Below are 24,708 nucleotides of genomic sequence, written 5' to 3' on the forward strand. Positions count from 1 at the left end.
AAATGCCTGGTGGAAAGAAATATGGTGGAAACTCCCTCTAGAGTCTAGACCATGTCTCCATCAATCCAATGCTTTTTGATTTGTGGGAAGTAGTGAACAGGTCAATACCCCTTCAGCAGAAAGGGGTATTGGGAACCACCCTATGTAATATGTGTCCTACATAGGGGGATGATGTAGTGTGTTCCAGTCCAAATTAAAGGGAAAGATCACCCCAATTACAAAATTACATTTGATATCCCTACACTGTAAGCAGAATGGACACGGTAAGAAAGCAATACCTTTTAACTTAAAAAAAAAAATACCTGGGCACTGTCTCCAAATGATTTCTGCCACAAAACCAATGCAAGTCAATATCCCCGATAATAGCATTTTCGCACGTCATGTCCAAATCATCTTAAAGTAACTTCATTTAGCTAAACAATCAAGACCAGTATCTCATTTTGTAATTTGGGTGAACTATCCCTTTAATCATGGTCTCTAGACTGAAGACGATGCAGCACCTTCCCAGACCAGGCTTGGACACCCCTGGTGTATATTGGTTAGGAATGGGTCTCTCAAGATCCAACATGGTGGACATAATGCATAATACATAACTGATACACTGTATCCTCTCTTTTTCTCTCCAGATCCAACATGGCAGTTGCCAGCGTGTCCATCCCTGGTTCCACGCCGGGCCCCACCCTTGGGTTTGATGACTACAGTCTCTACAGCAACCTGTCAGATGACGAGCTGATTCAGCTGGCTATCGAACGCAGCCTCAGTGATGCCCACAATGCCGCTTCACGGGGTGAAGCCAGCAACACCCCAACAGCTCTAGGCAGAAGAACAGTCCAGCATAGGGCAAATCCACCTCCAACCAGGCCGAACCCACCAAATCCACCAAGGCAGGAACCAAGCCATAGGCCGCCTACTGCCAACCCAACTGACGCGTATGTGCCAGCTGAAAAGAGCCTTATCCACTTTGGGTTTTGTCCAACATTTATATTAAGTTGTAGGCTATGGATAGTTACATACAATTCTAATTTCTTGGCATAATTACATGTTGCACGATAACTGTCCTTATTACATACCATATCTGTAGTTACAGTGTACAGTAGTAGTTATCTGGTCATTACAAAGTAGTTAGTTATCAAGTCACTACATGGCACAAGGACAAAGTAATATAAAGTGTTGCCAGTCAAGGCAAGTTCAAGGAAAGTGTTCTCTGATTATTATAGTGCTCTAGTCAGTCAAATGTGTCACTGTACAGACATCTCCATCAAAGCAAATGTTTCCCGAATTATATAACCTTATGTTCATTGTGGGTTTTGCCATTCGATATCATATGTAGGTTGCAGGTATGCATGAGAGTGACTGTTTTCTCAAATGAATGACTTGACTTGTGAGGTGTTTACATCTGCTTAGCTAACGTGACTAAACTATTTACCCGCTTACTGCTAGCTGGAAAACTGAGAGGCCTAGAGTATCGTTTGTTGACATAAATCACCTTGTTTACAGGCTGGTTTGATTGCTTCCCAGTGGGCCACGTGCCAAACACCTGTCCCATCACATCTCATGGTACTGGCCCCTTACCCAACAGGCATTTTGGGAATAGATCCAAGTAGCATGGTCTGAAGTTCACGTCACCAAGGTTGAAAAATAGCAACACTGATGAAAACAAGTCTCTGTGCTGAGTTGGATGCAAGATTGAGGGCTTTATAAGGTTAGCTAGGTCATGTTACGGTATTGGCAGGACAATTGCTGCATTGCGTGTGCTTGTGCAACACGGTGCTCTAGCATCTCCTAACGATAGTTTGTCACAAAAACCTGTAACATGGTACCAGTTGTTTTTTAAATTAAACAAACTTTTTAGTGCCCTGCAACTGTACATGTTGGATATTCACGTCTCAAGCCTACCCCTAAAAAAAGCTTTCAGAGGAACATTAAAGTGCCGATATGAACTAGAATTGTGATCGTGGACAGGTATTTTAGATGGGTGTACTGTAGTGATTAATACAGAGCTTTCCATAGTACGCATGTCAGCAATGAGAATCAAACATTTCACTTTGAAGAAACACATAATATCCAATGAGCTTAGGGTCCTGTATTAGTTTAGTTAATTTCACGTTCACATTTGCAGCAGTCAGCTGTGACTGTCAAATTAGTATATATCACTGTTCTTGTAGCAGGAGAAGTAAATGTGAAGAGAGAAGGAAATGTGATGACGTTGTGGCGACTCATTTTGTCACAGGCAATGGAAAGCGCATGCTGGCATAGCACAGAGGCGATGGCTCCATTCAGTACGTGCCGGAGACAGAGGAGTAAGTGTCTTCTTTCACAAAGGGTATCTTAGCAACACATCTTCCCTTCACACCAAGACATGAACACTTTAGGATATGCAATGATGTTTGTATAATATGTGATGACATTTATTGTATGCAATTTTCCACCTTACAGGATACAAACCTGCTGGGAAAGATCTGTTTGAAGGGAAATTCCACCACTTTTCACTTTTCAAGATAAGAAAAGGTCCTCAAAATGGCAGTTACAACTGAACAACAGTGCACAACATTGATTTTCAAAACGTTTCTAGCCAGGGGAGGGCATTTTCCTGCTCACCATGTCACCACGATTCTAGTAGTGTTTATAATTCACTGTTTTTAAAAAAGTTTTTAGTTTTGATGACATCATTATATTGCACTTTTTTAAATCTTATCTTTTAACCACAGCACTATTTTCACAAATGTAGACACCGGTATTGTGCTGGAGATAATACATATGAGTTTTAAAGTGGTGGAATTCCCATTTAAGGTAACCAATGTTTTTCCAACACCATAAACCCTAACTAAGGATGTGTGTATTTTGTTTTAATCCACTATCCATAACTCATAGTTACCAAATTAAAAAAGGAATCACTGACAGAGTTACTGAGTTTGAGAATGATCTGGATTGCCGCTTAATGTCTTGTATATGTGGGCTAGAGAAAAAAAGCAAGTGGATGATGATGGGTATGTTTGCCTATTAGGGAACAGGACACTATTGTGAAAGCCATCCTGAATGGTGATGTGACTACAGTACGAGCTATGGCTAAAAACACTGGGAATAACATACTGTGGCCTGACAAGTATGGATGGATCCCGCTGCACGAGGCTGCATATTATGGTCAAGACCAGTGTGTCAGGGTTCTTCTTGGGGGTAAGTGCAATTCAAAACTCCATAGATGTTCATGTCTAGTGATAGGTTAATGTTTAACATTAGTACAGTAATTTTTGGGATCATTGTTGTTGTCCTTTTTGGTAAGACTTTTATCACATTATTTTACAGTCCCATTTCATCCTGTTGACCTGATATTTACCGGGAAAGTGTGTAGTGGTAACTAGGGCTGTTACAGTGACCTTATTACCACCACACCAGCGGTCACGAGTCATGATGGCAGTCAAATTCCACGTGACGGTTTAGTCACTGAAATTAGGTTTCTCCAAGCGCTGATGCTGCTGATGGTCATTAGTAGCCTACCAAACTTGCTAACTGTCTGGTACTCAGCACTCTATTGTCCCTCTAATCACTCTGACATCAATGCAAATGTAATCAAACACTTCATGACAGCCCATGAGCTTATGTTGCGCAACATTTCTATAGGCTATGTAATTGTGTGAGAAAACAGAGTGAAGGCCTCTATTAAAAAGAGGAGGATCACATCTGCTTTCTATAGGCCAGGCCAGGCCAACTATATTTATTTATCCTTTCCTAATATTAAGCACATTGCTTCTCTTTAAAACAGGAGTATAGCCTACCTGGCTGGCATGAAAATGACCCATGGGAAAAGCATCCTCCATTCGCTATTTAAGGGCATATGGATTACATTTATTTTTTTCCACTGCCCCTGTTTCGAGACAGGTGCATGATAATGGTCCATTCTAAATCAAAACAAATTTCACACATATATTATTTACTATATGTAAAGATTAAATCAAGAATAGTCTGATGGGTGACAATATTAGCCTATCACTTGTGAATAATATATTATCACTTGTGAATGATGCCCAGCTTGTGTGCAGTAAGGCAAGAAACAAAGCCTTTTTTTGCAACTTTTTCAAATAATAGTCACACACTTCATGTACTCTAGCCCGTAGGCCTATATGTTTTGATAAGGTTTGTATCACAACTAAAGTGGCCAAATAACTTCTTAAAATGAAGCACATTAATCTGCTCTCCAACAAGTGTAGAGCCTAACTGGCATACATACACACCACGTGAGTTTCAAGTTTGGGGAAGATAATTTTCACCATAAAAATGCACCTTTATAATAAAAGCATTACATGCATAATCACATTTGCGGTCACTTTTGAGTATGGTGTTTTCTAGCTAATGGAACATTCACGCTTATAGCCTACTGCCATGTGTGCATTGCTGCGCTTATAATGTGAAGAAATAGCCTAATAGTTTATCAACATTTTAAGCTAAACATTCTGATCTGTTGTGTCAGCCTCATTGCTTAAAAACGTTTTTGGGATGCTAGTGGTTGTATTAATTTGGGATCTATCTCATCCCACAACTGTCCCAGACTATGTTTGGAATATTTATTTCTCGCACAGAATAGGTCAACTTTTGTACTATGGGGGATGGTAGATTGACATAGGCTAGTGCTTTTGCTGTTCGTTAGGTCTACTCATCTTGTTGGCTGACGAAAAGTAAATGTGGACAGTTTTTCCAATATCTTCAATATGCGCCTCGTAATTGGATAAGGACGCATGCAGTTGAGTCCCCAATGTGTCTGTCTTCACTTGAAGCTTGTGAGAAAGACCAGATCACGTGACAGAGAGCCATTTGAGTGAGAGGTGCTTTGGAGCATGCAGCCGGGAGAAGGGAATTATAATTATCAGATTCAGCCCAAGGGCACAATGGCCACAAAAGGCATGGATTTGTTTTAGGGGGCATTACGGCCACACAAATGGAATGCCGCTGGGAAATTCAAGGCATTATCAAGTGCTTGTCAAATTGTGAATGAGAGACTGATGAAGTGTGTACAGCCTGCACAAAAAACAAAGCAGAGCTCATGCCTTTCATGTCACTTTTTTGAAATCATCATTAGAGTTGCATCATGCAGCCTTAGAATGTATTAAATATCCAACGTTTGTATCACAACTAAAGTTACATAAATAACTCTAAATTAAGCATATACTGTAGGAGTACCTGCTGTTGTTAACTGCTCAACACAGAATAGATGCATGTGCGCACTCCCTCAAATCGTTTGGAGAAAATATCCTTTCTATTTTATTCAGCTATGTTCAGTTGTATTCTTCATACTATAAAATTATATAAAATAATGCCACGGAATTCGTAGCAAATCTTGTCCGCTAAATGAACTAATGTAGCCCACAGCCATATGGCATAGCCAGATCAGGGCCTAACATAAGGACAACTCAGAGTATGCTATTCTGTTCTTCTGAAATAGACTACATTTTCTTCATATCATGTTTATTTAGACCTGTCTAAAATAAATAATGGATTTATTGTGACGGTGTAGGCTATATTACATGGATTTATTATACTTTTTTAAATGTAGACGTTCCAAAGGTCTGCATCAGTGGTTGTAGGCTATTCGTGGAAGCCAGGAGATGCTAAATGTGTTTATGTTAAGGCAGTTATTTTCTTGACAATCACCATCTGACGAAATTTCATGACCGCCACAGGTAACAATGGATATTTCTGGGCTCACGTCAAAGCATTGAACAATTGAGCACAATAGCAGTCCATACCAAGTAAAAGCCAGCTAAGTAGCAGACTAAAATAAAGTATAAAATAAAGTATAGCCTAGTCAAATTTTTATCTCCTGTGTTCTTCTTTTCACTTTTCAAGCTCAACCTAGTATGATTAACAAGTGTGACCTGAAAGGCCAGACTGCTCTCATCTTGGCGGTGTACAGGGAAAAGGTGGCCTGTGTAGAGACGCTTCTGGAGAAAGGGGCTGATCCAGACCTCGCCAACAAGGACAGAGAGACCCCACTCTACAAAGGTAACATTTGCCTTAGAGACCTACAATATCTGCCGATCTCTTTGTAATTATCCTTTTATTTTAAGTGTAGTAAGTCATAGGCTACTTGACTGATAGTAAAATTATGTGTTGGGCAGCAAGATCAGCACACCGTGAGAAAAAAACTGGATAAAAAAACTTGCCCTTCATGGATTAGAAAGAAAATTACTGGTTCTCCAGCCCAAGACTACACGGATCTAATGCTTTTGCATTTGTGGGGAGTACTAGTGAACAAGTGCACACTTCATGAGAAAGGAAAGGTATTGGGAGACAGCGATGGCTTGATATGAGAAATACAGCTACACTCAAAATCTGCCATTATAGAATGTCTCTTCCAATACCATGCCAAGCTGTCTTGCGTACCCTGGGAATACCCCAAACACTTGTTTAGGAAACAATGTCTTCCATGACTAACAAAGTCTGGGATTTCTTCCATTTAACTTAATATTTGACTGTTTTCCACAGCTTGTGAAAGTGGTAATGCTGAGATTGTGGTCATGCTTCTGAATCACGGTGCTGTGGTGAACAAACACTGCATTCAGGGCTGTACAGCTCTCCAGGAGGCTGTGAGCCGCAACAACGTGGAGATCTGTGAGATCTTGGTCCAGGCCGGGGCTAAACTCAGCCCGACCAACATGTATGGTATCGCGCCCCTGTTTACTGCAGCCCAGAGTGGACACGTGGAAACACTTCGATTTCTCATTAAACACGGTACGTCTTTCCCCTGGAAAAATGGGTGAACTCTGCAGGTCAGTAGTCACCAACATTTTCTGAGTCAAGATCACTTTCGCAGTCAAAAAGCAAGCCGAGATCCAAAACTCAGATTATTTTTTAAACATGATTTCTTTTTTTTACATTAACCTAATAAAAACAGTTATTCTGTTAGAATGAGGTTTGTGCAGTAGGCCTAGTACATAATCACAGCATATTGGCTACAACATGCCTGGCCTGCCAATATTGTTCTTCTCAGACCATATTATATTTGAAAACTCAAGGTTTGATTACTAAATAGATCAGTTGGTGTAGCACTTTGCAAGGCACAGCTGAGCATAAATTGAAATAATTTCCAAATAATTAGCTTTTTTATTTTATTGGACTGATGGTACCTGCTTCTGATGTTAATTGTGCTTTCAAGACAACTGGGAACTCGGGAAAAAAAAAAAACAAGGTCAAATCATGACGTCAGTGATCGTACGTCTAGAAAGATGCCAGAGTTTCCGACTTGGAATTCCGAGTTGGATGACCGTTCAAAACGATTTTTCACAGTTGTCTTGAACGCACTGAAGTCAGAAGTCAGAGATTTCTGAGTTCACAGCATTTGTCTCAGCGGAGGGAGGGAGGGAGGGAGGGAGAGAGCAGCAGAGAGTCCACCTCTCACTGTCCCTTCTCTCTCCTTTCTTTCCTCCGGTGAGACTGACCAAAGAGAGGGGACACCATCTTCCACCAGATGGCAAAACTCGAGTCACACCGCATCTGCCTCATGCACAAATTAATGTTGTTCCTATGACCAGAGAAAGTGAAATATTCCATGATATTAAAAGAGACACGACATGCTGCTAATAATAATAAAAATGCAGGGCTATCGATACACTTGGCTACTCATTCATTGCAGCTGCAGCGTGTTTTATGTTTGGTAATAGTTATGAATAAAAACAGTGTTGACAGTGCTGAATAAAAAATGTAACATTAACTCACTCGTAAAAACAGCAACTCTTTGCTGTATTCTTTGACAGTCTCTCTGTGGTCATGGTTTTAAAAGTTATTCAATCTTATGTAAGCTAGTATCAAACTTTGCTGTGGCAGGGGTCGTGGAAGCGCTTTGTAAGCACAGTGATTTGAGCTATCCGATTGGCCAGTACAGTAGGTCCACTCGGTTTAGCCACAGATCTCCCGGTCCGCCAGGTAGACAGAGTTGATATTTTCAGACAAATAAAATGGTTCAGAATGGGAACACTTTGCTTATCCAGTGCGCAGGGCTTCTGAATCAAGGTCACCTACTGCCAACAGCGGAAAAATAAAAGGGAGCGCAGGTCTTTATTGTTGGGTTTTTTACAGACATGTTTTGTGATCGACTAGGAATGCCTTGAAGATCGGCCAAAGATCACATAAAGCTGTTATGGAGCTCTCACTATGGATATTTTGTTGACTTTTCTAACTGTAATTTGCACTGAATATGTTGTAGGTGCTGATATCAACAGTGAGGCAAGTGATGGGGCCACAGCTCTGTATGAAGCGGCTAAGAATGGCCATGAGGACATTGTGGAGCTTCTTCTTTCTCAGGATGCTGACGCCAACAAAGCAGGCAATAGAGGACTTCTGCCACTACATATCGCTGCCCAACGAGGAACTGATGGGTACCTGCAATTTGCTTACATTACCTTGATACATGGAAATACTACAAATATCCCTGCACAGCGCCCTTAAAGCAGAACTGAACTCTAGAACTAACTTCTCTTGTCGAAAACGGCATGTGACATCACTATTAGTCAGAAACATTTATTCCAGTCATAAAGTCAGTATCGTCCAAAACAGAGTTTTGTGTACAAGAGTTCTCCATGACTTACATGAAGGTAAGATAACAAAAAATAACAAAAAATAACATATGCACTCACTAACTGTAAGTCGCTCTGGATAAGAGCGTCTGCTAAATGACTAAAATGTAAATGTAAGGTTGGGTTTTGATTTCTACAATGCCCACTTGCCCACTAATACGGGACAAACATTGACGGTGTTTGATGTCTATCCAATCGTATGGTAGAACACACAGACAGTGAGACAGACCTGCCCAGCAGCACAGCTGATTGGATTTGTTTATGTAAGACAATATGGCACACATTTTGTTCTTGAGAAATACTGCACCAAACACCTTAGCTAGATGTAAAATTGCATGACTAAAACCTCCTCTGCAAAAACATCAAAATTACTAACAGATTTCTTGAGTTATCTTACATAAAGTCTGACTATTTTTAGGAAGTGATACTGGCTTTGTTCATATGGTGTCTCATGGGGGACAAACATCAGTAACTGCCACATCAAACCACACCCCCAAGACTTTTGCCTACAAGGTCAGCATCCCGGAGTCGCCTCTTCAATGTTGACGTTGAGACTGGTGTTTTGCGGGTCCTATTTAATGAAGCTGCCAGTTGAGGACCTGTGAGGCGTCTGTTTCTCAAACTAGACACTCTAATGTACAGTGGGGAGAACAAGTATTTGATACACTGCCGATTTTGCAGGTTTTCCTACTTACAAAGCATGTAGAGGTCTGTAATTTTTATCATAGGTACACTTCAACTGTACCTGTATGATTTTTAAGTAATTAATTTGCATTTTATTGCATGACATAAGTATTTGATACATCAGAAAAGCAGAACTTAATATTTGGTACAGAAAGCTTTGTTTGCAATTACAGGGATCATACGTTTCCTGTAGGTCTTGACCAGGTTTGCACACACTGCAGCAGGGATTTTGGCCCACTCCTCCATACAGACCTTCTCCAGATCCTTCAGGTTTCGGGGCTGTCGCTGGGCAATACGGACTTTCAGCTCCTTCCAAAGATTTTTTATTGGGTTCAGGTCTGGAGACTGGCTAGGCCACTCCAGGACCTTGAGATGCTTCTTACGGAGCCACTCCTTAGTTGCCCTGGCTGTATGTTTCAGGTCGTTGTCATGCTGGAAGACCCAGCCACGACCCATCTTCAATGCTCTTACTGAGGGAAGGAGGTTGTTGGCAAAGATCTTGCGATACATGGCCCCATCCATCCTCCCCTCAATACGGTGCAGTCGTCCTGTCCCCTTTGCAGAAAAGCATCCCCAAAGAATGATGTTTCCACCTCCATGCTTCACGGTTGGGATGGTGTTCTTGGGGTTGTACTCATCCTTCTTCTTTCTCCAAACACGGCGAGTGGAGTTTAGACCAAAAAGCACTATTTTTGTCTCATCAGACCACATGACCTTCTCCCATTCCTCCTCTGGATCATCCAGATGGTCATTGGCAAACTTCAGACGGGCCTGGACATGCGCTGGCTTGAGCAGGGGGACCTTGCGTGCGCTGCAGGATTTTAATCCATGACGGCGTACTGTGTTACTAATGGTTTTATTTGAGACTGTGGTCCCAGCTCTCTTCAGGTCATTGACCAGGTCCTGCCGTGTAGTTCTGGGCTGATCCCTCACCTTCCTCATGATCATTGATGCCCCACGAGGTGGGATCTTGCATGGAACCCCAGACCAAGGGTGATTGACCATCATCTTGAACTTCTTCAATTTTCTAATAATTGCGCCAACAGTTGTTGCCTTCTCACCAAGCTGCTTGCCTATTGTCCTGTAGCCCATCCCAGCCTTGTGCAGGTCTACAATTATTATATCCCTGATGTCCTTACACAGCTCTCTGGTCTTGGCCATTGTGGAGAGGTTGGCGTCTGTTTGATTGAGTGTGTGGACAGGTGTCTTTTATACAGGTAACGAGTTCAAACAGGTGCAGTTAATACAGGTAATGAGTGGAGAACAGGAGGGCTTCTTAAAGAAAAACTAACAGGTCTGTGAGAGCCGGAATTCTTACTGGTTGGTAGGTGATCAAATACTTATGTCATGCAATGAAATGCAAATTAATTACTTAAAAATCATACAATGTGATTTTCTGGAGTTTTGTTTTAGATTCCGTCTCTCACAGTTGAAGTGTACCTATGATAAAGATTACAGACCTCTATATACTTTGTAAGTAGGAAAACCTGCAAAATCGGCAGTGTATCAAATACTTGTTCTCCCCACTGTATTTGTCCTCTTGCTCAATTGTGCACCGGGGCCTCCCACTCCTCTTTCTATTCTGGTTAGAGCCAGTTTGCGCTGTTCTGTGAAGGGAGTAGTACACAGCGTTGTACGAGATCTTCAGTTTCTTGGCAATTTTTTGCATGGAATAGCCTTCATTTCTCAGAACAAGAATAGACTGATGAGTTTCAGAAGAAAGTTATTTGCTTCTGGCCATTTTGAGCCTGTAATCGAACCCACAATTGCTGATGCTCCAGATACTCAACTAGTCTCAAGAAGGCCAGTTTTATTGCTTATTTAATCAGCACAACAGTTTTCAGCTGTGCTAATATAACTGCAAAAGGGTTTTCTAATGATTAATTAGCCTTTTAAAATGATAAACTTGGATTAGCAAACACAACGTGACATTGGAACACAGGACTGATGGTTGCTGATAATGGGCCTCTGTATGCCTATGTAGATATTCCTTTAAAAATCAGCCATTTCCAGCTACAATAGCCATTTACAACATTAACAATGTCTACACTGTATTTCTGATCCATTTTGATGTTATTTTAATGGACAAAAAAATTGCTTTTCTTTCAAAAACAAGGACATTTCTAAGTTACCCCAAACTTTTGAACGGTAGTGTATACAGTGAGGGAAAAAAGTATTTGATCCCCTGCTGATTTTGTACGTTTGCCCACTGACAAAGACATGATCAGTCTATAATTTTAATGGTAGGTTTATTTGAACAGTGAGAGACAGAATAACAACAACAAAATCCAGAAAAACGCATGTCAAAAATGTTATCAATTGATTTGCATTTTAATGAGGGAAATAAGTATTTGACCCCTCTGCAAAACATGACTTAGTGGCAAAACCCTTGTCGGCAATCACAGAGGTCAGACGTTTCTTGTAGTTGGCCACCAGGTTTGCACACATCTCAGGAGGGATTTTGTCCCACTCCTCTTTGCAGATCTCCTCCACAGATTTTCTATGGGATTAAGGTCTGGAGACTGGCTAGGCCACTCCAGGACCTTAATGTGCTTCTTCTTGAGCCACTCCTTTGTTGCCTTGGCCGTGTGTTTTGGGTCATTGTCATGCTGGAATACCCATCCACTACCCATTTTCAATGACCTGGCTGAGGGAAGGAGATTCTCACCCAAGATTTGACGGTACATGGCCCCGTCCATCGTCCCTTTGATGCGGTGAAGTTGTCCTCTCCCCTTAGCAGAAAAACACCCCCAAAGCATAATGTTTCCACCTCCATGTTTGACGGTGGGGATGGTGTTCTTGGAGTCATAGGCAGCATTCCTCCTCCTCCAAACACAGCGAGTTGAGTTGATGCCAAAGAGCTCGATTTTGGTCTCATCTGACCACAACACTTTCACCCAGTTCTCCTCTGAATCATTCAGATGTTCATTGGCAAACTTCAGACGGGCCTGTATATGTGCTTTCTTGAGCAGGGGGACCTTGCGGGCGCTGCAGGATTTCAGTCCTTCACGGCGTAGTGTGTTACCAATTGTTTTCTTGGTGACTATGGTCCCAGCTGCCTTGAGATCATTGACAAGATCCTCCCGTGTAGTTCTGGGCTGATTCCTCACCATTCTCATGATCATTGCAACTCCATGAGGTGAGATCTTGCATGGAGCCCCAGGCCGAGGGAGTTATTTTGTGTTTCTTTCATTTGCGAATAATCGCACCACCTTCTCACCAAGCTGCTTGGCGATGGTCTTGTAGCCCATTCCAGCATTGTGTAGGTCTACAATCTTGTCCCTGACATCCTTGGAGAGCTCTTTGGTCTTGGCCATGGTGGAGAGTTTGTAATCTGATTGATTGATTGCTTCTGTGGACAGGTGTCTTTTATACAGGTAACAAACTGAGATTAGGAGCACTTCCTTTAAGAGTGTGCTCCTAATCTCAGCTCGTCACCTGTATAAAAGACACCTGGGAGCCAGAAATCTTTCTGATTGAAAGGGGTTCAAATACTTATTTCCCTCATTAAAATGCAAATCAATTTATAACATTTTTGACATTCTTTGTCAGTGGGCAAACATACAAAATCAGCAGGGGATCAAATACTTTTATCCCTCACTGTATATAATAATAAATAAATACAATTTTGAGGTAGATCAGCTTTGATATTGCAGATAGATTGTGGCTTCCATCAATGTAATTGTCTGCATCATTTCCAATCCCCCATATATTTTTTTGTAAATACAGTACCAGTCAAAAGTTTGGACACACCTACTCATTCAAGGGTTTATCTTTATTTTTTTAAACTATTTTTTACACTGTAGAATAATAGTGAAGACATCAAAACTATGAAATAACACATATGGAATCATGTAGTAACCAAAAAAAGTGTTAAACAAATCTAAATATATTTTATATTTGAGATTCTTCAAATAGCCACACTTTGCCTTGATGACAGCTATGCACACTCTTGGCATTCCTCCTAAAAGGTAGGCCACATCCTATAGGACTATGCAAAACGTAGCAAGTGTTGCTGTCATCATTCTTGCTGCTTCCAGTTCAGTAGCCATACCTGCGAGATCAGGACAGTTATCTTTCCAAGGAAATGTACTTCCTAAATAGGCCTATGATTAGGCTATAGTTTACTACATTGCCTAGAAATAGGTCTAAATATTGATCACCCATATTCCTCTGTCTGAAAATCCTCCTAAAACGGTAGGCTATAAAAATAGCTGAAGAGAAAGTGCAAATCTTTCCAACTCTGCTCTCTTCAAACTACATCTAGCATATTGGCTGATATAGCCCAGTAATACAATGTAAGGGCCAGGTGAAAATCTTTGGTAATTTAACCTATTTCTTAAGTTATTTTTGCTCATTTGATATTGCCTATAGGGCACACAATTGCTGGGACCATGGCTGGCAAGTGAGCTGCGTCACATACGCCTAAAATAACATTGCGGTACTGCGGTTTGGGACCAGTTATTGCGGTAGCGGGTGGGAGTCGGACAGAAAGCCGGCAGGAGCGGGATGAAGAAATCGATCCCGGCGCAGACCTCTACTGTGCACCATGACAGTGAAGCCTGTAACGTTAGAGCAGTATATTACTGTGTCAGTGTGAAAAGTAGGGAATTAGCTATGGAAACTGATAGATCAATAACGTTACATCGACATACTGACTAATACAACTCACATTGCACTGAAAAAACCTTCAATCATTTGGCCGATGGTTTCATATTTTGATTGAGATCTAGTTTGATTGAGGCAAATATAATAGCTAATGTAAGCCAACTTTTGGCCAGCTCTCTCTCTCTCTAACGTACATCAACTGCGAAAGCTTGCCAAGTACATTTACTTCTGAAACGTGACAAAACAAAGGCAACAAAACATTTCCATACAAACAACTGCTGTTACATAGTAATAATAGCCACCTCATTTCGCTATCTGACAGATAACTAGAGGCTAGAGCTGACCTGGCTGTGGTAGCTACTCACTAGCGTAGCTTATTCATTCACCTCAGTCGAGAGGGGATGATACATTAGCTAACGTTAGTTACAATACTATCTCTCAGCACTGCGAATAAACACTAGTTTAGTTTTTGTTCTGTTAACCTCTTAAATGTAAATGGCAAAATTTAGATTTCCGCCTAAATAGACATACCCAAAAGTAACTGCTATTAACGTGTAATTACATGATTCTGACATGCTTAAACTTGGTACATTTGGAAAGAATACATCTGGGAGATTATGAGGAAATGATCAGAAGATAGATAGGAGTTACATAGTTTAGAATACACAAGATCAAGCACACACAAAATAACAGTTAAAATATATATATACATTTTGAAAGACATCTTTCTTTGACAAGCTATTAGTGAATTATTGATTCCCAGAGCTGGAAACACATCAGATGGCTTACACAATATGTGAACAATATCAGAAAAAAATGGGATTGATAGACCTAACAACTAGAAATGGGCAGATGTTTTAGTAAGTGTTGTCAGGTGCGGTCACAGGACATTTCCAAGTGTCCCTAAACCTCTCCAAAGTGGCATATGTCTGTAAATTAGATAATTCCAGTGCTATTACATATTTGCAATCCCTAAATGCTATTTGTTCAGTATAAAAACAATTTCTACCATATCAACCTCACTCAAACATTGTGGTGGTATTATGGGGTATCCAGGGTACATTCAAGTGTCTTTTCAACCTCTCCAAAGTGTCCGAATGTGGTAATTGCACTGTTTTTGCACACTGGATGTGCCTAAAAGTTATTGTTCACTATAAAAAACTAAATTCCTACAACACCAAATTCTCTCAAACATTGTGGTGGTGTCGGGGGACATACAGGGGATGTCCAAGTGTTTTCTTCAACCTCTCCAAAGTGCCTGAACATTTAGCCTAGGCATGTCCAATGTATTGGTCCCACATACAAATGAACTGTTTACAAAAACAATATAAAAAGCAACAGATATACATAAAAGTATATATAAAATGTCTTATCAAACACAAACTTGGTTACACAGGTGTCCACTAAAAAAGGTGCAAAAATAGAAATAAGCTGAACTATTGGGCTCCCGAGTGGCGCAGCGGTCTAAGGCACTGCATCTCAGTGCTTGAGGCGTCACTACAGACCCCCTGGTTCGATTCCAGGCTGTTTCACAACCGGCCGTGATTGGGAGTCCCATAGGGTGGCGCACAATTGTCCCAGCGTCGTCCGGGTTTGGCCGGTGTAGGCCGTCATTGTAAATGGTTGTGAGGTTGCTTTGGGCCCCCAGTTCAGCCATTTCCAACACCAGCTGCTCTTGGAAGGCCAACTGGGAGAGAGGGGTTTGACCTTTTGCTTTGGCCATCTGCTTGTGGAGAATGAAAGCATTTACTGTAGCAATGTCCACTAAGTGGTAAAAAAAAGACATACCACTTCCTGGTCTTGTGGAGGACCTGGTAGTAGCCTATCAGAGCATCAGATAGGTCGACACCCCCCCATGCTGGCATTGTAGTCCTTCACAGAAACAGGAATTGGGACATTCTACCTCACCCATGCCCCATTGGCATTTTTCACCCTCCTTGAGACATGGTCGTTATTGAATGCCTTATGCTGTGTTGGGAGCATGGTTACTTCCCTAGTGTCCTTCCATTTCACAAAAAGCAGCTTGTTAGTCCTGATCCAACGTATGGTCCCCCTCTCTGCTGTCTTTGTCATGTCGTTTACCTTGGTCTTGGGAAAACCGATTCTGTTAGGACGAATGGTGCCACAAGCCCCTATTTTCTTTTTCAAGAGGTCTATGAAAAGTTGTCCACAAAGAGCTTGTACCCACTGCCAAGTAAGGGGAAGTCCATCAGCTGCATGACAGAGTCATAACTAAGGCCCTTCCCAGTGGGTGTGATCGCCTTGCCTTCATAGATGAAAAAGTTCCACTTGTAGACAGAGGCTAAATCGGCTAGCAGAAAGAGCTTGTAGCCCCATTTGGTCGGCTTATTTTTCATATGTTGCTTCAAGCCAATTCAAGCCTTTGAGGCAACCATGAACTCATCTATAGATAGACTTTGAGCAGGCTGGAAGTAAGTTTTGCATGCCTCCACCATGTCATGATAAAGGGAATTGACTCTAGCAAGATGATCATACCCTGCAGTCCCCTTCTTCTGGACATTCTCCTGATCCTTTTGTGGGTCACTCATGTGAAGAGTACGGTTGATGGCCAAGAATCGATAAGAGTAGGGACTTGCTCCAGTTGTCAACTAGTCTTGATACCTTTACCAGTTCCATGTAAATCACGAAGGAAATGTAATTGAGCATGTCACCCATGGTGACAGGTTTCCAGGACATCTTCCTTCTCCCCTGCTGCTTCTTGTCCCCATACTTGTTGGTATTACTAATTAGTGTTTCCAGTACAAAGGTGGTAAAGTAGAGCTGAAACAGCTGTAAAGGGGTGTATGTTTCATCACTAACCAACTGTGGGCCTTCAGGTCATTTGGGTTTAAACCTAAATTATTCTGGCTCCTCATCATCTTCAAGGACCGTATGCCACCTGTCCTCAGTTTCATCTCCCTCTGTTGTGCTGCTTCCACTGCCTCTCCCTCTGCAGGCCTACATCTCCTCCCTGCCCCTGCACCTCCAGATGAACTTGCAGAGAGGGGAGTGGTGCCAGGGCCGGCAGTGGGGGTGGTTGAAGAGGAGTGGGGTCTTTGCGGAGTAGTGGATGTAGAACCATCAGATGGAGTGATTGAAACTGCAGTGGGGGTGGTTGAAGAGGAGTGGGGCCTTTGTTGAGTGGTGGATGTAGAACCATCAGATGGAGTGATTGACATAGCAGTGGGGGGTGAAGACCTTGACCGGCGGGGGCGCTTGCTGGGGAGGGGTGGCTCCCAAACGTCATCATCCAAATCCTCTGCATCCTACATTCTGTGGTGAATAAAATAAAGGGATATATTGTTGTAAGACATACAGAATTACAGTTGACTAAATTTACAAAACGACATTACTGTAAAGTAAAAACACCAAGCCTAAACTTTATCTGTATAGTGACTCACATAGAAGGTGTGAAGCATACACACAATGCAAACAGTAACACTTTGGAGACAAAGGCAGAGGTGAGAACCACAAATAAACAATGGCCATTAGAGTTTAGTGGCCTCTCCAAAGGATGAAACCTAGAACAGCAAACAGTGAACTAATATGAAATATAGACAATAACTACTTTGGAATTATATAACATAGACATAGCTTCTATGTCGGTATACTTACTTATAGCTGCCTTCTTTTTATGTTCCTGTTCGATATTCTTCGTTTTTCCCTTTTATTTTTGAGAAGCCATCTTTTACGCTAAAGCGATTAAATTATAGCGATGAAATCTGTTTACAATGTAATGTAGCGTGGTCGGTGCGTCTAGTCTCTGAGCCAGGTAGTAATAGTTCACATTATGCATAAAAGGTTCTAGGCCTTGCTTTGTCCCACCCAGGTCAACTGCATATCCCTGGAAAGCTTATCTCATTGGCTACAAGACTGTCAAGGTACCATAGTAGCCAATCCCCTGTGTAATGGATGCTACATCGCGTAAGCAGGCAACGTCATATTTTTGATGCGCAAAGAAATAGTCACTCGGTGGACATTCGATGTTGCCATTAAGTCATACATCATCAGATAACATTGGTAATAGGCTAGATTTGATGCTACCAACCGAATGATTAATTTGATACCCCCCATGTAGCTATAGCTCAAACACAGACCAAATCAAAGCATACCTTTTAAGATGTTTGCTGTTTGGTGAAAACGTTGTGTAAAATAAACATTTTGACTAATAACGGTAGGTCACAGGCAGATAAATAAGACGTCCTCATTATCTGTGGAGTCCCGGCTTTCGGTGTGTATCAACGTATTCCGTGTTAATTTTGTTTATGCTTCACAACGCTAACCGGAATGTAGGTAGCAGCCATCTCGAAATTAGGTCATCGGCTCGGCCTGCCCTTATAAATTTGTATGCCCATATATGGTAGTAAATCACACCAAAGATTTGAAGGCACCGATCAATAGCCAAGATATTCAGCTTTCCGCAGACACCCTGCTTTTGCGGATAGGGGCTACCGTTCTCCAACCAGACTGAATTGAATAAAACATAATACAAAAATAGGGTCCCCAAATATGGGGACTTTACATTTAAGAGTTTTTAAATACTCACATTTCTCTCGACCTGTGCGCCTACCTTCTAAACTTTCATTCATAGGCTAGGTTGTAGCAACCTCATGATGGACATAGGGAAAATGTGAGTATAATGTAGTAGCCTAAACCTATCGATGTTACATTGAGCTGGGTGAATGGAATATGAATGACAGTCATCCAATATGCTGTAATAGAAATAAGGCCATGCTCATAATTTTTTTTATATCGTCCTCCCTCATCTTAAACGGCACCGACTGCCACTTTACTCTACCCCCTAGTTTCTGTTTAGGACTCCACCAACTACATCTCACTTGCACCTTTCACCGCACCTAAGCTGGAAAAAAAACTGAAGTTAGAAAGGGACTGTCAACCAATGAAAATGCAACTGTGATCATTCAGTTCGTAGAGTACACAAAGCAAAATGCTAGGTATGTGTACACATTTAGTCAGAACTGTGACATATTCTAGACACACCACAACCAAGCTGTGAAGAAATGTTATTTTTCTGAATAGAATGTGTATGCTTTGTGTCCTGTGATGGATTTCTTGTGGGGACTTCAACCTCGGATTCCGGTTGGAGAATTCCAGTTGGAGGATTCCAGTTGGAGGATTCCCACGATCAGGAGGGTAATAACCAGTGAGGGAATTCTCCTTCTGGGAATACTCTAACTGGGATTTCTGAAAAACATGGAAACTTTAGGAACGTTTTAAAGGAATGCTTTAACCCTAACCCTAATCCTCCACTCTGGGAACCACCTAATTTCCTCCTCTGTGTGGTTTTCTATTTCAGTATCGTGTCATTGCTGATCAAAGTCACCAGCAAGTACAGAGTGAATCGCAGTGGAATCAGTCCCCTCCACCTGGCTGCCGAGTGCAACAGGGATGAAGTTGTGGAGGTCTTGATTGAGGCCGGCTACGACGTCAACGCCATGCTTTCAGAGGACCGCTCCATGATGTACGAGGACCACCGTAGGACGACTCTCTATTTCGCCGTCTCCAACGGCAATGTGGATGCAACCACCATGCTTCTAGAAGCCGGCGCCATCCCAAACCTGGACACCGTCAACCCACTACTGGTAGCCGTGAGGCAGGGAAGTAGCGAATTGGTCACTTTGCTGGTGGAGCACGGGGCCAATGTCAACGCCTACGTCCCCACTCACCCCACCTCATTCCCGGCCACCGTCATGTTCGGTATGAAGTACCTGTCCATGCTGAAGTATCTGATGGACAATGGCTGCGACGCCCTCTCCTGTTTTAGTTGCACTTACGGCAGTGGTCCACACCCACCCCTTCAGGAGACCTCTGAGAGGGATGACTTGCGCTACAATACCGATACACGCAGAAATACTGGGGAACCTGTTCAGGTAAACAAAATAACAGTGAAATGTTTAGTATGTGCGTCTGTGTAATATATATATACATACACTCTAAATATAATGCCAATTAAGAATGAGGGGGAATATTAGGTGGCCAAAATGTAAATTTAGCCAGGATTAACACCCCGACTCTTGCGAGAAGTGGGATTTTTAATGACCACAGAGAGTCAGGACAACTGTTTAACATCCCATCCGAAAGACAGAACTCTGAGCAGGGAAATGTCCCCTTCACTGCCATGGGATTCGATCTTAAGACAAGAGTGCCCCCTACTGGTCCTCCAACACCACTTCCAGCAGCATCTGGTCTCCCATCCAGGACCAACCCTGCTTAGCTTCAGAGGTAAGCCAGCAGTGGGATGCAGGGTGGTACGCTGCCGGCAACAGTAGAACAGTTGTAAGTACTATGTAACAATGGAAAGAAAGTGTATCCAAATGCACTTTAGCCCAGCTTGAACAAAAAGGTCATCAGGTCCTAGACTGAGGGACTTGAAAATCCCCAAAACATTCCTTACCCCAGGACAATTCACCAGGTGGAAATAAAGAAAAAGGAACACTGTTTCATAATATATACCGTCAATAAATTATCAGATCTATGCAGAAACAGAGATCTAATTTGTCTTTATTTCCCTGGATAGTCACCAGTTGAATTGTCCTGGGGTAAGGAATGTTTTTTTGGATTTACTATGTAACAATGTTTACCTACACTGTAATCGCCTGTAACTGTTATGCTGTCATGTTAGCTCATAGGTACAGTTGAAGTCGGAAGTTTACATACACCTTAGCCAAATACATTTAAACTCAGTTTTTCACAATTCCTGACATGTAATCCTAATAAAACTTCCCTGTCTTAGGTCAGTTAGGATCACCACTTTATTTTAAGAATGTGAAATGTCAGATTTATGATTTATTTCAGCTTTTATTTCTTTCATCACATTCCCAGTGGGTCAGAAGTTTACATACACTCAATTAGTATTTGGTAGCATTGCCTTTAAATTGTGGTCAAACGTTTCGGGTAGCCTTCCACAAGCTTCCCACAATACGTTGGGTTAATTTTGGCCCATTCCTCCTGACAAAGCTGGTGTAACTGAGTCAGGTTTGTAGGCCTCCTTACTCGCACACGCTTTTTCAGTTCTGCCCACAAACTGTCTATAGGATTGAGGTCAGGGCTTTGTGATGGCCACTCCAATACCTTGACTTTGTTGTCCTTAAGCCATTTTGCCACAACTTTGGAAGTATGCTTGGGGTCATTGTCCATTTGGAAGACCCATTTGCGACCAAGCTTTAACTTCCTGACTGATGTCTTGAGATGTTGCTTCAATATATCCACATAATTTTCCTTCCTCATGATGCCATCTATTTTGTGAAGTGCACCACTCCCTCCTGCAGCAAAGCACGCCCACAGCATGATGCTGCCACTCCCGTGCTTCACGGTTGAGATGGTGTTCTTCGGCTTGCAAGGGTCCCCCTTTTTCCTACAAACATAACGATGGTCATTATGGCCAAACAGTTCTATTTTTGTTTAATCAGACCAGAGGACATTTCTCCAAAAAGTATGATCTTTGTCCCCATGTGCAGTTGCAAACCGTAGTCTGGCTTTTTTATGGCGGTTTTGGAGCAGTGGCTTCTTCCTTGCTGAGCGGCCTTTAAGGTTATGTCGATATTTGACTCGTTTTACTGTGGATATAGATACTTTTGTACCTGTTTCCTCCAGCATCTTCACAAGGTCCTTTGCTGTTGTTCTGGGATTTATTTGCACTTTTCGCACCAAAGTACGTTATTCTCTAGGAGACAGAACGCGTCTCCTTCCTGAGCGGTATGACGGTTGCGTGGTCCCATGGTGTTTATACTTGCATACTATTGTTTGTACAGATGAACGTGGTACCTTCAGGCGTTTGGAAATTGCTCCCAAGGATGAACCAGACTTGTGGAGGTCTACCATCTTTTTTCTGAGGTCTTGGCTGATTACTTTTGATTTTCCCATGATGTCAATCAAAGAGGCACTGAGTTTGAAGGTAGGCCTTGAAATACACCCACAGGTACACCTCCAATTGACTCAAATGATTTCAATTAGCCTATCAGAAGCTTCTAAAGCCATGACATCATTTTCTGGAATTTTCCAAGCTGTTTAAAGGCACAGTCAACTTCGTGTATGTAAACTTCTGACCCACTGGAATTGTGATATAGTGAATTATAAGTGAAATAATCTGTCTGTGAAAATGACTTGTGTCATGCCCAAAGTAGATGTCCTAACCGACTTGCCAAAACGATAGTTTGTTAACAAGAAATTTGTGGAGTGGTTGGAAAACGAGTTTTAATGACTCCAACCTAAGTGTATGTAAACTTCGGACTTCAACTGTATTTGGGACACTTCTTGTAAAGTAGGGACTTCAAAATACAATATACCATAGCCTATCATTGCTTTTTGTGTTTCCATCATTAGTTCTGTGAGATCATCTCTGCTCGCTGGGCAGGACCAATCATAGATGTACTCCTGGATTACGTTGGCCATGTGAAACTCTGCTCCAGACTTACTGAGCACCTAGATAGCTTGGAGGACTGGGAAGTCATCAAGGAGAAAGCAAGTGAGAGTCCCGCACACATGCACACTTACTGTACAAACACACAGACACACCTACACATATTACACAACATAAGGTAGCATTTTGGTGTAGCAGTACTTTATGCATGGTTGATAAGCAGGGTTCATACCAGCCTGTTACAGTGGTGCCTTGACCAGGATCCCAGAGCTAATGTCTATCTAGCAGCTGCTGGCAGGCTCATAACTTGCTATGGGTACAGGGGGGTCATGACTCCAACTATATTAGTGACAGGTCTATTTGAACCCTCAATAATATACCATGATGAATTTGATTGATTGGAAATTATTTTCCCACCGTAAAGTGTCAGGTAGCTACTGGCTTTCTGTGGCTTTACACCACACAGTGTTTCTCAATTCCTCAATTCCTCATTTTATGATTGGATCCCCTTGCCACCAATTATGCTTTTGGTTTGGCCCAGTCCTCAGAAGGGAAAAAAAGTTAAGCAAGGCTTGTAAGGAGAACAGAGAAACGTGCAATATAGAACGTTATATTTAGTCAAATGGAGAAAGTTTATATTGTGAAGTGATGCCCATATCACGTGTGAGTGCTAGTTTTCAAAATAAGTGGTAATTGGTAACGGTTATATTGGGATCAATTTTGAGAGCTCAATGACAACTTTGGAAGTATTGTAAACCTTCAAATAATTATCTGAACCTCGGGCAGTAGGCTCAAGCAAGCCTTTTTCTCTCAGTGCAGCTTGCCCTGCCTGTCTCTCAGACTTTGACCAGCAGCGGCAGCCTATCCTCCTTATTTATGTTCAGAAAACAAATGTGAAGGCCAAAATTGTGGGGGGACAGCACTAATCATGTTTATGCAACCTAATAATCACCCTTAGAATATTTCTAGAACCAACTTAACTAAAGGTTGGAAGCACTGATCTGGCTAAATGCACAAATGCAGATGGGCAACCCCAGGCTTCAGCCTATTTATTTATAGCCAGTATGCTGCATCAGTTAGGCTACAGGTTATTTAGCTTATTGCTTATTGCTAAATAACACACCAGCCTGATAACATGGACCAGTATGTTGTTAGCCTAATTTATTATGGTGACTTTGTGAATTATAATAGTTAGACCAAGAGTTTAATGTAGTACAGAAATTATTGGTATTTCAGTTGTGGTTGTCGAAATTATCAGGAAAGTTGTGTATGTATTTTCCCCCAAACCCCCCTACAAGGGTGTTGAAGAACCCTGAACCCATTGACCCTGACCACCACACCCCCCCCCCCCCCCCCCCCCCGGCTGACACCCCCCTGACAACCTTGGCTGCCGGGGTTACTGATGTGATGAGGGGGATGTCATCAGTGGTGTAAAGTACTTAAGTAAAAATGCTTTAAAGTACTACTTAAGTATTTTTTTGGGTATCTGTACTGTACTTTACTATTTATATTCTTGACAACTTTTACTTTTACTTCACTACATTCCTAAAGAAAATATTGTACTTTTTACTCCATACATTTTCCCTGACAACCCAAAGTACTCGTTATATTTTGAATGCTTAGCAGGATAACACGTGGTCATCCCTACTGCCTATGGTCTGGCGGACTCACTAAACACAAATGCTTCTTTTGTAAATAATGTCTAATTGTTGGAGTGTGCCCCTGGCTATCCGTACATTTTTAAAACAAGAAAATGGTGCTGTCTGCTTTGCTTAATATAAGGAATTTGAAATGATTTATACTTTTACTTCTACTTTTGATACTTAAGTATATTTGAGCAATTACATGTACTTTTGATACTTAAGTATATTTATAACCAAATACTTTTAGACTTTTACTCAAGTACTATTTTACTGAGTGACTTTCACTTTTACTTGAGTAACTTTCTATTAAGGTATCTATACTTTTACTCAAGTATGACAGTTGGGTACTTTTTCCACCACTGGATGTGATGCATGCATGCACACATGACACTGCCCAAACGGCCACTTATTTGGAATGACTTGTGCACATGTTCTGTATTTTCTATATACAAGCGTCACATACAGTATTACCGTATCTGTTGCCATTGTCTTCCAGCGCCATCACGTCCACTGATGCAGCTGTGCAGGCTGAAGATTCGCCAGCAGGTTGGAATCCACAGACTGAGGTGCATCAAAAAACTGCCCCTCCCACCACGACTAATCAAGTACCTCAACCACGAAGAGCACAACCAAGAAGAGTTTTGTGAATAATAGTCTGTGACATCATAGTCAAAGTACGAGATGACAAGGGACTACAGCACAAAATCGCTTGACATAATCAATGTTTTTGGTGTGAATCTTTTTACTCATATTTAAGCAGTAAATTAGAGCAGTGGTTACCAACATGTGGTCCGTGGACCACTGGTGGTCCTCCATTTAATTTATTTTA

General features: G+C 41.8%; 1 pseudogene across 1 annotated transcript; it reads left to right on the forward strand.

Moving 5' to 3' along the window:
- The first annotated feature begins 633 nt into the window (after nucleotides 1-633).
- Nucleotides 634-24,530, forward strand: LOC311106777 (ankyrin repeat and SOCS box protein 2-like; annotated as a pseudogene). The gene is made up of 9 exons: nucleotides 634-929; nucleotides 2,166-2,300; nucleotides 3,005-3,174; nucleotides 5,839-5,994; nucleotides 6,478-6,723; nucleotides 8,195-8,366; nucleotides 19,174-19,747; nucleotides 22,200-22,341; nucleotides 24,376-24,530. The product of its transcript is annotated as an ankyrin repeat and SOCS box protein 2-like (transcript).
- The last annotated feature ends 178 nt before the right edge of the window (nucleotides 24,531-24,708 follow it).

This window comes from Coregonus lavaretus, assembly GCF_964263955.1.
Source record: "Coregonus lavaretus genome assembly, chromosome: 31".
In the NCBI taxonomy this organism is placed as follows: Eukaryota; Metazoa; Chordata; class Actinopteri; order Salmoniformes; family Salmonidae; genus Coregonus; species Coregonus lavaretus.